This window comes from Nyctereutes procyonoides, unplaced genomic scaffold, assembly GCF_905146905.1.
Source record: "Nyctereutes procyonoides isolate TBG_1078 unplaced genomic scaffold, NYPRO_anot_genome, whole genome shotgun sequence".
Lineage (NCBI taxonomy): Eukaryota > Metazoa > Chordata > Mammalia > Carnivora > Canidae > Nyctereutes > Nyctereutes procyonoides.
In genome coordinates, this window is record NW_026575049.1 from 43,140,972 (window position 1) to 43,158,584 (window position 17,613).

The window sequence follows — 17,613 nt, forward strand, 5'->3', positions numbered from 1 at the left end:
CCACAACAATTCAGTGAGTTGTGAATCTCATATATTAGCAACAGATGAGGGTATTTTTAAAAGTTGGAAATTCAAAACAATCATTTTTGGAGGATGATTTTATAGTAGCGACTGAGGTTTAAAACCAACAATAAGCCTGTATTTCTTGAGGCTGAAGCTCAAAGCCAGCCTGATGGTACCAGCTACCAGCTCCAAGGACACAGAAGCAGTGAGATGAGCCAGTCTGACACCATGTACACTGGGACCCCACATCCACCATCACCAGCTACGGTCTCCCTCCCTTAGTCCTCAGGCACCAAAGAATCCATGTGTGAATTCTATCACTCAGAGTACAAACAGGAGACAGAAAGCACATCAGTAATTTGAACAGGAAAAGTGCAACATAGAAGTGTATTAACTAGTAACAAGAGATTTACTACTGAGAAGGGATAAAAGAGCTCTAAAGAATACTGTAGGGCTAAGCGAGAACTCCAAGCAAGGAGCCAACTTGGCTGGGTCTCAGACCTCAGAGAGATGGTGTTCATGGGGTTTTCTGAGCCACTTCTAGTACACAGCCTGGGCCAAGGCTGGAAAGCAGGATGCCTCCCAGGGTGTGAGGATATCTTGGTGGAAGGTAAGAGCCCCAGGGTGTCACACATGCCACTGGCAACTATGCCATAGGGGCTAGAAAGGAGAAAGCACCTGCAACAAGAGTAGGAGCCTCTTCCTTCTCCAATGTATTTCCAGAACCATCTACTGACAAATCTAACAACAACAAGAAAATGTTTACAGGGTCCAGCTCCAGCATCTCAAAGCAAGGCAGAGATGCGTGGATTTGGAGTTGCGAAGAAATAGATAGGTACCTATCTGCAGCACTGTTTGCAACAGCTGCAAACTGGAAATAACCTACATGCTCATTGATAAAATAGGATAAGTAAGCAAAATGTGGTAGAAACATACAAATGAATAGGACACTGCAATAAAAATGAGTGAATTCTAACCACACACAATTACATGGCTGAACCTCAGAAACATAAACTTGAGTGGGAAAAGAAGTTGCAATAGACAACATATTTACAAAGCTTAAAAACCAGTAAAACAGTATGATATATTGTTAAATGATACATATAGACACAGAGCAGCTACTTTTAAATGAGCAAATTAATGAAAAAAAATACTCAGGCTACTTCTAAGAGTGAAATGGATATAGGACAGGGAAGAAGCACACAGTAGTTTCAAATGTATTGGTAATATTATAGTTCTCCTACTGAGGGCAATTTCACCAGCATTCATTTGATTACCATGCCTCAAAGTTTACACAAATGTAACACTTGTTACCTATGTACCTCTGTGCATGTCAGAATTGCTTCATAAAGTACAAGGAATCAAATTTTATGAGGTGGGTTTGGGAGTTACCTGGTCTAACAACTGCTCCTATTCAAAAGGCCTGGATATCTTAATTGATACAAATCCATATGAGCCAGCAGGTGTCAGGCTATTGGCAAAACAAATGCAAACGTTGCAAAAACATAAGCAAAACGCCCAAGACAAAGGAAGCTATATTCCTCCATCACTCTGTGAGGATCAGATTACATCGAGCTATCTGTCCCCAGTCCTGAGGGACCTTCCAGGAACACAGACCATCTGGAGCACTTTCCAGTAACACACGAATGGCGTTCTTACAGCATGAAGAGCAGATTTAGCCTAGGTAGCTCACAACCTGGAGCAATGGTAGGAGAAGGTGGAGGGTACTGGATCTGGGCTCAATTAAAAGAATGATTTGCACAACTAAAAATAACAAGTGTTGTGAGGATGTGAAGAAAATGTAATCCTTGCTTCTTGCTTTGGGGGGGAATGTGAAATGGTACAGCTGCTGTGGAAAATGGGATGGCATTTACTCCTAAAATTAAATATATAATTATGATATAACCCAGCAGTTCCACTTTGGGGTATATATTCAAAAGAACTGAAAACAGGGATGCCTGGGTGGCTCAGTGGTTGAGCACCTGCCATAGGCTTAGAACATGGTCTTGGAGTCCCTGGATCAAGTCCTGTGTTGGGCTCCCCACGACGGGCCTGCTTCTCCCTCTGCCTGTGTCTCTGCCTCTCTGTGTCTCTCATGAATAAATGAATAAAATCTTTAAAAAAAATAACTGAAAACAGAGACTCAAACAGATATCTGTATATCATAACAGCATTATTCCCAGTAGCCAAAAGTGAAAGCAACCCAAGTATCTACTGACAAAGGAATGGATAAAGAAAATGTGGTCTATATATACCATGGAATATTATCCAGTCTTAGAAAGCAAGAAATTCTGACCCGTGCTACAATATGGATGAAACTTATGCTAGGTGAAATAAGCCAGGCACAAAAGAACATGTATGATTCTACTCACCTGAGATACTAGAATAGTCACGCCATAAAGACACAAAGCAGAATGGTGGTTGCCAGGGGCTAGGTGGAGGGGGTATGGGGAGGCAGTGTTTAATGAACATGGAATTCCAATTTGGGAAGACAAAAGTTCTGGAGATGGACTGTGGTAATGATTACACAACAATGTGAATGTACTTAATCCACGGATCTGTATACTTAAAAAATAGTAAATGTTATGTTATGTGTATCTTACCACAACTTAAAAAAAGAACCATGTGTACTGAATAGAATGGGCTGTCTTGGCAAGTTCCCTGTTACCAAAAAGGTTCACACACAGCCTGGGCAACCATCTTGTTGGGAACAATCTAGATTGGGAGCTCTCATGGCTCTGGCCAAAAGCTCTGCTTGCAGGAACCCAGTGTGGGGTTCAGGTGCTGGGAATGGAATATAAGCTGGCTCCCTCCATCACAAAGGAGTCAGCCTGTATCTAGTAAAGGTAGATGGGTCTCACCAGCAGACTGAGCTATATCCTGTCACAGACACTCAGGCTTGAGATACACCTGGAAGAAGGTGGGATGGTCAGGAGACTTCTCTCTCTCACTGACACAGGGTCCCCAGGAATGAACTTAACTGCTTTGGGGTTTAGGCCTAAGCCCCAGGCCCTCAGTGTTACCAAGCACCTTATGTTTTCATCCAACACAGTGTCAATCTTTGGCAGGACCAAGCCCCTAGATAAGTCCCACTGCAGGTTACCGGGTCCCTGACCGGGATCCTGGCCTAGCCCAGTACTGACACCAGGCCCCAGCCTGAGCCAGCTGACCACACAACTCTCTCCAAACCAGCCAACTTTCACTGTTTCCTGATAATGATTAGGGCCCAATGAGGAGAACTTTCATGTAGTCTTACTGATAGTGTGAAAACTTAGAAATCTTAACTTTGAACTGCAACATACATCTAGACAGTAAAAAAGGAACTAAAAGCATACCTCTGCCAAAAATTTCTGATAAGCTCAAAAGCTCAGTCCTCAACAAGAATAAAACCTGGACCAGCTTTGAGGTCACCCTTCTGCCCTGAATTCCCCAAAAGAAAGTATTTTTGAAATAATGAATTGAACTTCTTACCTGTCCTTATCCTTCAAAACTCATTTTCAAAGCCATCTTTCTCAGAAGCCACTCACCTTACTCAAGCAAAATCAGGCTGTGTGTCTTCACAGGGTTTGGTTTCTACCCCTGTCTCAGCACCTACTGTGGTTTTCTTGCCAACCAGGTCCAGGAGCTCAGTGATGGCATGATTTCCAATACCGCAAAGTGCATGGCATGCAGTAAACACTCAACACATGGTTGCTGAAAAAGTAAATGCATGCATGCATAAGAATGAATACAGGAAAAGCGTAATTTTTAGCTTTGAGCCCAAATTTTTGCTTGACTCATTATGACACCTAGTGGTGACTAGTCTCCATTGCAGACCCAAAAGAATCTGCATAATTACCCTAAATACATTTCCTTTTGTTCCAGCAAAGGCCTTCTGAGTGCCAGCTATGTGCCAGGGACCATGTGAGTGCAGGGGACATTTAGAAGCTGGTCAGTACCTACTCTTGAGGGGTTTTAGGCCAGAGGCATCAAGTGCTGCTCACCACCACAGAGAGTCAGTATTGTCATTAATGTTACACCATCCTAGGGAGAAATGAAGGACACTGAAGCTCCAATGGCCATGGACCCAGTGTGGAGAAGAGCAGCTTCTGAGAGAAATGGAAACCCTATTACCAGAGCTACGTTGTAACATCATCCTGTTTATCATTCTCTTTAAAGCTAACTTGGGGGATCCCTGGGTGGCGCAGCGGTTTGGCGCCTGCCTTTGGCCCAGGGCGCAATCCTGGAGACCCGGGATCAAATCCCACGTCGGGCTCCCGGTGCATGGAGCCTGCTTCTCCCTCTGCCTGTGTCTCTGCCTCTCTCTCTCTCTCTGTGTGACTATCGTAAATAAATAAAAATTTAAAAAAAAAATAAAGCTAACTTGGGTTCCAAGTTTCAGAGTATTGTCCCAATATTATTTTTGGCTTCAGCCAACATTCCTGGAAAGTTACTACCTAAAGCCACTCTGGCTTCCATTATGCCTCCTCCTACTGGAGGAAGGATGCTAGGGAAGGAGACTGAGAAAGAGAACCCAGTCCTGCTTTTTAGTCTCTGTTTCCTTCAGCCATTTTTTTTCCTTCTACTTCTCCAATCAAGCTTATATATATATATATATATATATATATATATATATATATATATATATATATATAAACTTGATACCATTTGTCTTTCAATTACGTGAGGGAATAATTTTTAGCTATGGACCAAAATAATACTTGGCTCATTATGACACCTAGTGTCATCACTAAATACATCAGCTATGGTATACTGACCCTATGGAATACCAGTTAGCCACCAGACATCAAGATGTAATGCTATCTTATCACTAAAATATGTCCCGAATAAGCTTTAACAACAGCAACAAAAATGTCAGAACCAGCTCTAAATCCAAACACTGTGACTAGAAAGGATGTTCATTAAAACTTACCTACGTGTTTATAATAGTTTACTTTTTTGTATATTTTTAATATTTTTACATGGCAAGAATACATTGTTTTAAAATCAGAAAAACAGAAACTATCTTCATAAGCAAACAAACAATTAAACCCTATATTTCAAATATGTCCAATCCAGCTACTACACTTGACTGCTGAGGCAGGAGATAGACATACAGAAACACATAGGCATACAGATTGATAGATATATGAAATATAGATACATAGAAACATCACCTTGTGAGAACAATGGGAAACCCACATTCTGAGATTCAAGGTGAACTATATGGTTCTTACTTTCCTTTCAAGTGACGTAGTTCTTTCTAATACCCCTAACAAGGCTAACGGACAGTAAGATCAATCTGTAACTATACACACTATAAAAATTCAAAACATAAAAGCAGTTATCAGCAGAGGCCTTGGGTTTTCCACGTTCCAGGATCTGGTACAGCTTCTCTGCCTAGAATAGACTCTTCCCAAGGCTCACATTTACAGTAAATGTAATTACACTTTAATGGCATTCATCTCATTCTGTCACTTTTTCCATAGCTCCTATTTTTAACCAGCACAATGGGAACATTTGTCCTCTGATTCACTGACGAGTTTTCAGGCCAGGAGTCTGGCTTTTAAAATGACAGTACCCTTAATCCTATCGCTGATTTTTTAAATGAAATAACAGCCTGTAATTAAAACAACGGAGCAGAGGCAACCTCAGTGAAATAAGAATCGCAACTCAGCACTGAATCCAGGTGATGGGATATGCCAGCCACTGTGCTAGAAGGTAGGAAATGGAGAACAAGTTTCTGATCCTGTCTTTGTGGCCTTGAAAGTCACTTGAAAGTCCTGCACCACAATCCCTACCGAAAGGGGCACTGATTCTTAGATTCCGTTCAGTGAGGCCCACCCAGTGGGAGTGATGAAAGTCAACCTGGGGCTTTCGCTCTTCTGGAAGAATCCCAGATGACAGTTCTGCCCACTTGAGCAATGCACTTGGGTCTACCAAAGCTAATGGGGCTGTTGGGGCTCTCCATCCATGGTCCCATTATGTACCATGAAAAGGTAGAGTCTATGTCACCTGCCCCTAATTCTTAGCTGGCTAGTTTCAACCAGTACAATGTAATGAGAGTGAATCCCTGTGATGTCTGGGGTTAGGTTACAAAAAGCTACCTCCCTTCCTTCTAGCTGTCTTCACATGCTGGAACCCACAGAACCAGAACCCAGCTATCAGGATGTACAAAGCTGGGCTATGACCAGGACATGTGTAGGTGCTCCAGCTGAACCCAAACTTCAAGCTATCCCTGTCAGGCCCCAGACATGTGAGCGAAGAAGCTCCAGCCACCTGAGTCCCTCCCAGCATCTTGAGTCTTTCTCATTGACCAACATCGTGGAGCAAAGGCAAGCTGTGACCACCACCGTGGTATTGATTCACAGAATTTGTGAGCATAATAAAAGGGTGGTTGTTTATGTCACTAGATTTGTGGTAGGTTGGTGGGAAGCAGCAGCAACTGGAACTCCATTATCTGAGGTATGAATTCATATAATAAACACTTACCTAGTGCCTATTCTATGTGAGGCCCTGTCCTAAGCGAGATACAAATATTAATTTGTATTATAATATTAACCTTTATAGCAGCCCTGGGAGGCCTATGCTATTATTGTCTGTATTTTACAGTTAAGGAAACTAAAGCTCAGAAAAGTTAAGTAACCCTTCCCAAAGTTGCACAGCTACCACGTACCATTCAAACTGAGGTGATCTAGCTCAGAATGTGTATTCTTAAACCACCTAGTAGGTGCTTAGGTTCTGCACAAATCTTTGGAGACTTGATGCATCAACTCTACCTACACTATAGGCCCCAGCATCCACTGAGTATCCTTTCTTCCTTTATGCCTTACCTTGCTAAGATACCATCAGATGCTCCAGGGAAACCCACTTATTTTGCTTCAGGGAAACCCATCTCTTTTGTACACCTCAAGAAAGCACTAATAGATGCTTTGTCTTGAGGAAAGGAGAAGTTCATTATGCATCTTTCAGACCGACCTCACGGTGACTCCTGGTCCTGACCTGATTTTTCTCAGGCCTCAGGCAGGGGCTAATTTACATTGCTGCAGCCACACATGCAGCCAGAGATCACTTCTCCGGCTGCAAGCCTTTGCTCAGCAGTCATTTTATTTGGGTACACATTGAGTTCCTTGAATTCTTGTGTGCTTACTCAGCAGGCCTGCTGTCTCAAAAAGAGGACACTGCATGACAATGGCCTTCAAGAGCCCTTTGGAGCTTTTAGGCAGTGGATTTCTTTGCTTCTGTAAACATTTATACCCACCCGCTAGCAAATTCTGATCAATAAAGGATAATGCTTTGTGGTATTTTAACAGAAACTCTTTCCTAAACTCTACTTCTGCCATTTAAGAGTTTTTCCTAAAACCATGGGGTCAAACTGATTGTGGTGCCATTAACTCATGCAAAAATTCTGTGCAGATGTCTCCTCTGCTCTAGGTATAAATCAAAAATGAACAAAACATTCCCTTTGGTTGAACCTTTTCAAACAAATAAAAGCCCTGGATAAAAGAGGCATAGCTTCCCTTACCCACCTACTGTCCTATTTGCAAACTTAAAAGTAATTGCCAACCAACTTCTCAGGCTCTTCCCTCCTCTCCCCTCCCTCCTATTCCACCCTTCTCCTTTTCCATCTTTCCTTCCCTCCTTCAATCTCTCCCTCTTTACCCTCTCTCTTCCTTTTTTCTTTCCTTAAACTATATGCCTACTGGGTTTAAGGTAAGAACTATGGGAGATCACAGATATAAATGGACACTGGGAAAAGGTGGGAATAGCACCTATGTGACATAAGCCACATGTTACTAACTCATTAGAGGCAGATCCTATACAATTTACAATTCATTTTGAGGAGACCCCACCCCTCCCCCTCCACTATTCACTGACAAGCATACAAACCTGTCCACTAACACTGTAAGTTCATTCTCCCAAGACCTCTGGCTGCCAGGAATATTAGCAGCAAGATCTGCCATGGCAAGCCTGGAGAGATTAAACAAGAAGCCTGGGAGGGAGTTCTCAAGTTCACAGAGCTTTCATTCTGCTTCATGTCCTGCTCCTGTTTGATTCTATTTTCTCTCTCATACTCATTCTAACACAATGAAAAACAGAAAATGTGCCTTGAACCCCAGCAGCAATCGTCCTACTGTCTCTGAAGGTGATCACGTGCTGCTACAAGCTATACATTATTCTAAAAGAACTCACATTTTAGAATCCTAAGAGAGAAGAGGAATGGCCCAAATGCTACATAGCCCAATACATGGCCTGATGTGGTTTAAACTCCCTCTTTCCATTTTAATGCCATTCATGTAATTTAGAGGGTATATCCATTAAGAAGGCTGAGAAATTGTCTGAGATAGCCCCATTGACCAATATGTAGTAGAGACTTAAGAGAGACAAAGGTCAATGCAAAGACACAGCATTTAATCCACATGGAGGAGACTGTCTTGGAAAGTGATAAATACCACAATGTAAGTAAGAATATAAAATTCTCCAATGCTTTATACTAAGACCTACTCGCTAGGACTCCAAAAACATAAAGGATAACAGAGAGAGAGAGAGAGAGAGAGAGAGAGAGAGAGAGAGATGGGTATTTCCTAACATGATAAGAAAATGTAAAAGAGCACAGGAAAAAAAGGAAAAAAGAAGTAGATTATAGAAGGAAGATTATTCAATGGTAGAAATATGAAAGGAAAGAAAATTTTCCAAAATTCCCCAAATAAGAAAGTTAAAAGATATAATTTCAGATTCTTCCCAAACTGTACTGACGAGCTTTACCTTAAGAGATTCTAGGTCGTTTAAATAATTGCAAGTTATTAGGACCCAGCAACCAATCTCAAGTGAGCAAACTTGTCAGGATGCCAAACCCTCAACGCTTAAAAAAACCCAACAGGATGTTGGTGAGGATGACCATAATGATGTCAATCATGGCTACTATTATTGCTACATCGACAACAAGAAAACATCAGCAAACTGTTCTAGGTACTTTACAAATCTTGGCTTAATGGTAAGATGGTAACCATATTACTTGGATCCTTTTTACACACGAGAAAACCCAAAGCACCATGACAAGCCACCAGCTCTGCTGCAGGTGATAGTAAAGAAAAAGCTATCTGCTCTATGAAGATCAGATCTTCTGGGGTAATTTGGAGTCACCCCAGGTTTCAGGGTATGGTACTCATCCTGATACAGTCAAGAATATCCTTTGTTGAGTTGACCCAAAGGTAATCAAGTGTCAAGGATGGAGCTGAATCAACCAACATGATTTCAGACTTAATTACAAACCAGAGTACCAATTTATTAATTGAGATTCCTAAATTTCCATTGGTTCATGGTTCAGTCATTTTTTCACTGCACCCCTAATAAAGGAAATATCTAATCATTTCTTTTATTCAGTATTTAAGGCCAAACAACTTAATAAGAATTTATGTTCTAAACACTTTAGCTGTTTAGAAAAATATGAGCATTGAATGAAAAATAATATACTTACTTTCTTATTAATGTGATGTGAGTGACTGTTGGGCTCTGCACTTTCTCCAACCTTGAAATTTGATCAGATGCTGTCACCCTCATCCCCTGCTCCATGTTGGTTTTTGAGCTGTACCTGCTTTTATCACAGCAACTGCTAAAACCCTGCTTTGGAAAGATATGACATCATCAAAAGAAATGCAGTACAAGCTAATGCTTCATGTGTACTACCTGGAGCTAGTATTTCCTGCGATGTTCAATAAATTGCAGCACTGCTGTGCTTCCCTTGAAAACAGAATATCCCATTTCTGTGAACTTGCTGTGGGAAACCAGGCGCCTCAGTGCAGTTGGGGAACTGCATTAATTTACACTATGAAAAATAACTGCCAAGCGTACTGTACTTCTCACATTTTTTTCCCCAGTAGCATTGGGAAACCAACACAGAATCAGAAAACCTTTGGGACCGAGAGTCAATATGGAGGATGACCTGGGGTTGACCAATCTTTGATTTGGTTACTGCAGTTACAGTATAGTCCAGAACAGTATAGCTTGTGTTAGTGTGTGTGTGTGTGTGTGTGTGTGTGCGCATGCGCACACATACTATACTATTTCACCTGGATACTCTAATCCCAGGATCAAACAAAAACTCGCAAGTTATTTTTTCTTTCATATAACATCTTCTAAAAGGTAAAGGATTGATTTGTTAACTAACTACAACTTTTTATGAAATACGTATGTATTTTTTAAGATTTTATTTGAGAGAGAGAGAGAGAGAAAGCATGAGCAGGGGGAGGGGCAAAGGAAGGGGGACTGACTGTGCTGTGCACAGGGGCTCGATCTCATGACACTGGGATCATGACCTGAGTCAAAATCAAGAGTTGGACATTTAACTGACTGAGCCACCCAGAAGCCTTATGAAATATTATGTATTTTTAAATGTTTCTTTAAAAATTTTTCATCTAAGGGAATTCTTAGAGAAAGAATTCTCTAAGAGAAAGATACTCTCAAAAACAGTACTAGCTTTTAATTAAGAAAAACTGTATTTGCTTTAATCAGTGTGTAAGGAATAGTAGCAGCATTTTTCCTATTAGGAAGTTCATATTTTCAGTATTTTAAAAGTCAGAGGCACCTGGGTGACCTGAGCTTAAGCAACTGCTTTCAGCTCAGGTCATGGTCCCTGGGTCCTGTGACCGAGCCCCGTGTTGGGCTCCCTGCTCAGTGGGGAGCCTGCTCTTACCTCTCCTTCTGTCCCCTGGCTCATGCTCTCTCTCTTCCTCTCAAACAAATAAATAAAATTTTTAAAAAGAGAAAAATGATAAATGTCAATAAAGAAAGTGAGTTAATAATCTGCTCTCAAACCTAAAAGCTAGAAAGGTCAAGTTAAAATAATCTACTGTGAGATATAACGACCTCATCTCACCAATGCCAAGCACATGTTCCCCCTCATTTTTAACATCCCTGGGGTCAGGGTGCATCTTGCAGGTGCTCTTGGCCAGGCAAGTGGCCTCAGTGATCACGCTATTATTGCTCGCCACCTTCTGGCTGGATCAAGAAATGCCAACTCAAACCTGGCAGAATGTCAGAGCTGGACTCAGGCCATTTTAGGAATGCCTTCACCTAAATGCGTTTTGCTTCTATTTCCCTATTCATCTATGTACAAGACTATTATGTGACAAGACTCTATGTCTGAATGTTGAAGGAAGCTCTTTCAAATATATGAAATAGGACCAACTTCCATGCAGGATCTGATTCATCTTGGACCACCAACATCCCTCCTAAAAGGCACACCACTGTGTCTGTCTGCCCCAGCTTGCCTCCCAGGCAGACACTTGCTCAGTCCTTGTGTGTGCACACTCAAGAAGTGCAGGGGAGTTAACTCCTCTGGAAGCAGCCTTCAAGGGCAAGCAGGATTGGGAAATAAACTCAGGCTCCTGTCAGTGGGTGGACAACTGGATGCTTCTTTGAGGTCCTAAAGGGATTGAGTTTCTACTGCCTACCTGCAGCACTGAACTGATACTGTCTTTTACTGGTCTTTCCCCTTCCCTGCCTCTCTCTCTCTCTCTCAGGTCCCTGCCTCCTGAACCCTGGGATCTCCTCTCAAATTCTGCACTCAAGTCCTTGGCTCAGGTTCTGCATTTGGGTGGATCCAAACTAAGAAACTTGTGCTTTTTATTACAGACATATGACAGTCAAGAACTGAACACGACCTTCCTTCCAGTAGTTTGAATTTCCATTTTGCTGTAATTCATTTGCCACCATATTTTTAAAATAAACTTTATTTTTTGGGTATAGTTTTAGATTTACAGAGAAATTAAGAATATAGTACAGATTTCCCAAATAACCCATACCCAGTTTCCCCATCACATATTATGTGTGTATGGTACACCTGTTACAATTACCAAATCAATACTGATAATCACTTACAATCATTCATAAAGTCTGAATTTTATTCAGAATTCTTTTGTTTTTACCTACTATTCTATTTCTGTTCTACAATCCAATCCGGGACACATTACATCTAGGAGTCCTGTCTTCTCAGGCACCTCTTGGCTGTCAGTTTTTCAGATTTTTGTCTGTAATGACCTTAATAGTTTTGAAGAATTCTGGTCAGCTATTTTGTAGAATGTTCCTCAGTTGGGATTTGCCAGATTATTTGTAAAGAAGACCAAAGAAGTAAAGTATTATTTTCATGGTATCCTATCCAGAGTCCATAATAATAAATGACTTATCACTGTTCACTTTGACCATGATCACCTGCCTGAGATAGTGTTTGTCTCTATAAGGTTGCTCTTCCCACCTGCCTTTCCATATTATAAACTTTGGAAGGAAATCGCTATGTGCAACCCATGCTTAAAGGTAGAATATCTTAAGTCCAGAGTATCTATGTAAATTACTTAGTATTCTGTATGAGAAATGGTCTCTTCTTCCCCATTTATGTATTCAATCATTTATCAGCATGGACTCATGGATTACTTTACACTTTGGGTTATAATCCAATGTTTATTTTGTTGTTCAAAGGGTTCCAGCTTTAGCCATCAGATCTTTTAATTGGCTCCTTCATTCTTTTGACATATTCCTCTCATTGCAGTGCTTGCGTTTTTTTTTTTAAGATTTTTTTAAGCACTGGGTGATATTCTATATGTTGGCAAATTGAACACCAATAAAAAATAAATTTACCAAAAAATTTTTTTTATTTATTCATTTGAGAAAGAAAGATAGCGTAAGAGCACAAACAGGGGGGAAGGTCAGAGGGAGAGGGAGAAGCAGACTTCCCACTGAGTAGGGAACCCAACTCAGGGCTCTATCCCAGGACCCTCTGGGATCATGATCCAAACCCAAGCTACTTAACTGACTGAGCCACCCAGATGCCCCTTTTTAACACTTACACTTTACTTTTTTGGTGCTACAAGATGCTCCAGGATAATCTTACATATTTTCTGCTACAGTTTTAGAATCAGCCATTCTCTGAAGAGCCCTAGTTCCTTTTTGGAGAAAGGTATTAGAAACCAGTAATCTGAGGGTCATATGTGGTCTTTGCTACTAGGATGCCATTGCTTTTATGCCTCTTCAACTGATGAACAATGTAAAAAGTGTATTTACTAGCCTGTGTATGTTCACTACCTAAATATATAATCATCTGTATCTATATTAAGCTAAACAGTTTATACTGATGTCTCCAACTCTATTCCATTACTCCATGGATCATTTTAACGCCCTCTTCTTGCTACTTATAACCTCACAGGCTAACAGTGAAACCTGGCTCTCACCATCTGCAATCCATGTATTTAATTGTTCAATTTTACATATTCTAGCAGTGTCAGAATTGTTAACCCATACTGCTATGACAACTATCAACTGGAACATGGTGCTTATACACAGATACTTTTGCCTTTCATCTTACAGACTCATTTCCAAGGTTAGGTCAGAACCCTTCCCCAGAAACCATTCCATTAGATGGTTTCACGCATTTGTAATACAGTTAGATTGTTTTGTCACATCCTGCATTCCATCCAGGCATCTCCTCTCTAAATGAATTAATTTTTATGCATACATTAAGACTCACTCTTTGTGCTATAAAGGTTTATGGGCTTTGGTAAATGCATGTCATATCGCCACGATTATCATATCATTCAGAATAGCTTTCCTGTCCTAAAAATTCCATGTTCAACCCTCCCATCCTCCCCCAGTCCTCTGGCAATCTCTGATCTTTTTAGTCCTTCCATAATTTCACTTCCTCCAGAATGCCATATAATGGGAATAGCAGAGTATACAGCTTTTTCAGACTGGCTTATTTCACCTAGCATCCATGTTTTTTGCGGCTTGGTAGCTCATTTCTTCTTATCGTTGTACAATATTCCATTCTGTTAATGTATCACAATTTGTTTATCCATTCATCTATTCACAGACATTTTGGTTGTTTTGGTGATTATAAATAAAGCTGCTGCAACATTTGTGTGCAGATGTTTGTGTGGGTATATGTTTCCCATCAGTTGGTTAAACAGCTACATGCATGACTTGTGGATCAGATGGTTAAGACTAGTAAGAGTATTACCCACTTAAATGTATTGTGACTACTGTGTTAAGATTTATTTCCAGCATTTTGGACTTCCTATGGTTCTGCCCTTTCCTTTTTATTCTTTATTTTGGTCTTTTAAATTAACCGAGGCCCCTCTCCACCCCAAGCCCCCACTACTTTAAAATTTACATCCTCATTTTCTTTTACTATTACCCTGAAATATTTTTGTGTGCATATCTTCACCAACCTCCCCAATACTTTTTAGGGGCCTAAGAACATTTAAACTACAATTGAGGGATCCCTGGGTGGTGCAGCGGCTTGGCGCCTGCCTTTGGCCCAGGGCGCGATCCTGGAGACCCGGGATTGAATCCCACGTCGGGCTCCCGGTGCATGGAGCCTGCTTCTCCCTCTGCCTATGTCTCTGCCTCTCTCTCTCTCTCTGTGTGACTATCATAAATAAAATAAAAATAAAAAAAAAAACTACAATTGAGCCTTCTACTTGTACCCTATTTTGTCCTGTTTTTTAGTTCCATCTTGCTCTTAACATCACAAATAAGGCATTATTTGTATTAAGTGTTTGTTCAGATTTACCTACATTTTGGTCACCATCCTTTCTTGGTGAAACCTCTCTGAACTTTCATCAGATCATTATCTGTCACTGGACATCTTCTAAACTTCCTTTAGTGATGGGTCTATTGGTGACAAACTCATTCTGTAGGAAATTTCATATTCATTCCTAAAATACAGCGTTGCTGGGTATTAATTCTTGGTTAATAGTTTGTGCTGTTTTTTCTTTCTGGCTGTCCTTGCTGCTAAGTCAGTTAAGTCCTACTACTACTCTGTTGTGGGTAACAGGACTGTTCTCAATGACTGCTTGTACAAATCTGACATTCTGCAGTTTTATACACACACACACACAGAGGTGTAGATATATGTAACTCATTTGGGATTTGTATAGCTTTCTGAAGGTTGGTATCTTTCATTTGTCTAGAAAATGTCTTTATCTTTTCAAATATTGTCAATTTCCAATTCCCTCCTTCCAAAACTCTAAGACATATGTTAGATCTTCTGTCTCTCCTCCACATCTTTCCTAAGTTTTACATTTCTACCAATTTTCTCTGTGTGTTACCTACTGGGTAATTATTTGGCTCTACTTTCCAGTTCATTTTCTCTTCCACTGGTTATTTGACAAGGGATTAATTTTTTTTAAGGGATTAATTTTTATATAAGCAACTCCTATTTAAGATTTGAGAATGTTGTGTGTGTGCGTGTGTGTGTGTTTTAAAAGAAGGGTAAAGGGAAAGAGGGGGGGAAGGAGACTCCCCACTAGCAGAGCCCAATGTAAGGGGGCTCATTGCACAACCCTGAGATTGTGACCTGAGCTAAACGAAGAGTCAGAGGCTTAACTGAGCCATCCCAGCACCCCAGAAACTCTTATTCTTTACTTATTACATATTAAATGTATTCATCTTATATTGTATATCTGAAAATTCCACTATCCTAAGTCTTTGCAGGTCTGACTGTATTATCTGTGTTCTGCTGGCTTTCATTCAGGATACCTTATTTGTGGATTTGTGATTTAGGACTATGAACTCACGTTCCTTTGAAGGTTTATCTGTAGTGTGTTTAAGACTAAGTTAAAGTTGTGTTCTTCCAGCAAGAACTTCCATGCAGTTGCTTTAGCAATGAGCTCAGAGGCATTACCATCTTAGGACCACTTTAAGAACTTGGTTGGAGAGGTTTTGAAGCCACACGTACCATGAAAATTTAAACTGCTTTTGACCTCTGAGAATGCCTTCCTTTCTTGTCAGCAACATTTTAGAACACTAAAAAATACTTTTATCCAATATTTTGAGTTATTATCACATGAGTTGTTCAGAATATCTAGTCCTTCACACACTGGAAATGCAAAGCTCTAAAGTCTAATTCCTGACATTACTGAAAGACAATGCTGATGAAGTAGAGGTAGGTACTCTAGACTGCTCTTCAGTTTTCTCAAGCCATGTGGAAGTGGTAAGCAGAAAGCTAGAATGGCTGAGGTTCCCTTTGGTGATGGGTAGGTGAGTGACTCTATCAGGAAATGTGTCAGTGGCTACTAAGAGAGACCAGGATGGAAGTCACTTCTTTCCCAGTCACAGAAATCTGGAGAAGGCTGTCCAGAACTGGCTTACAGTGGCTCCACGGTGTCATCAGGAATATTATCCTTATAGCTTTGCCTCTATAAAGATAGCCCTTGGCCCAAGAAGGCTGCATCCACAACTACACTTCTGTCAGCAGAAGGGGGTTAAGTCCAGAAAGGGCACATGCCATTTGTCTGTCCCTCTGAAGAAGCATCTGTTGTAGCCAACTTCTGCCCACCTCCGTCCATCTGGCAATCCATAGCTCCAGGAAGGCTGGAAGTTTAATCTTTTAGCTGCTCCTATTGCTCTTGGGGTAGAATTGGAGAATCCTGGATACACGATAGGCAAGTAGTAGTCTCTGCCACAGAACCTAAACATTCTCACTTGTCTGAGGTTCCCCATCAAGGGAGAGACTGAAATCAAGAGGATAATTTCCTGGAACAAAGTCCTGAAGAATGTGGGAGAGAGTGAGGTCAAAAGCACAGAAGGAGAGTTTCAACTTGGGAGAATAGACACATCCTCATTTGAGACCAAATGGAACAGAAGGAGAAGACAGGCCACTCTGTCGGTATGGGATGGTAAGACTGGAAGCCAAGGGGCTTCCTCAAAGGGTGCACATGACAAGGTCTGCTATGGAGGTCACAGAGTTGTGGGGGGGGGGTCAGCATGCAGAAGACAGACCATCTGCTGTGTGAATGTGAATGTAAACAGTACCAAAAATGCATGTTGAAAGCCACCTGTCAAAAAGGTTATACTTATGAGTAAAAACTGGTTTCCATAAGCAGGAGAAAATCATTTCATAGAAACATGATTCTAAAGTAGGCAACACCGTCACAACACATTTGGCCTGTCACACTTGAAAAGCACTTTGTCAAAATCTGGTCTCGTTACATAAGAAAACTGAATCTAAAGTTGGAGGTAACAAATGGCAAAAAAAAAAAAAAAAAAAAAAAAAAATTAGGCATCGGTAATAAAGAACACCCTTAACATTCTTTTCATAACTCTCCTAAAGTGCCTTTCATATGCAGTACAACTCTTCTGAAGTATTTCTGAGCCACCCACCTTGGAAGCTCTGTGGTAGATATCTGCTGAAGCCATGGTCAGCCACCTTGGGAAGTGAGGATATAAACTGAGGTTTGCAATAAGATAGGAGTATACAACTCATCTACAGCCTTTCCTTCCTCTACAAATAAGGAAAATAAGGAAGAATCAATTTTATTTGATTAGCCTTGTTCTATTTCACTTCTCCCAATTATTATCCCAATTTTCCTGAACCATTTCTTACCAATCATTTAAGAAAGGACTACCTGGGGAACCCTGGGTGGCTCAGCAGTTTAGCACCTGCCTTCAGCCCAGGGCGTGATCCTGGAGTCCAGGGATCAAGTCCCACATTGGGCTCCCTGCATGCAGCCTGATTCTCCCTCTGCCTGTGTCTCTGCCTCTCTCTCTCACGAATAAGTAAATACAGTCTTTTTTTTTTTTTTTTTAAAGTGGGGGGCTACCTGGTACTTCCTATAAACCTTTCCTCCGAACACTGGA

At 40.9% G+C, this 17,613-nt stretch overlaps 1 long non-coding RNA gene across 1 annotated transcript in view; it reads right to left on the reverse strand.

Moving 5' to 3' along the window:
* Window positions 1-3,655, reverse strand: part of LOC129511258 (uncharacterized) — a 119,419-nt gene extending 115,764 nt beyond the window's left edge. The window contains exon 1 of the long non-coding RNA XR_008664786.1: window positions 3,531-3,655. This is a non-coding gene — a long non-coding RNA (uncharacterized LOC129511258). The remainder of the gene's footprint in view (window positions 1-3,530) is intronic.
* Between the last annotated feature and the right edge of the window lie 13,958 nt (window positions 3,656-17,613).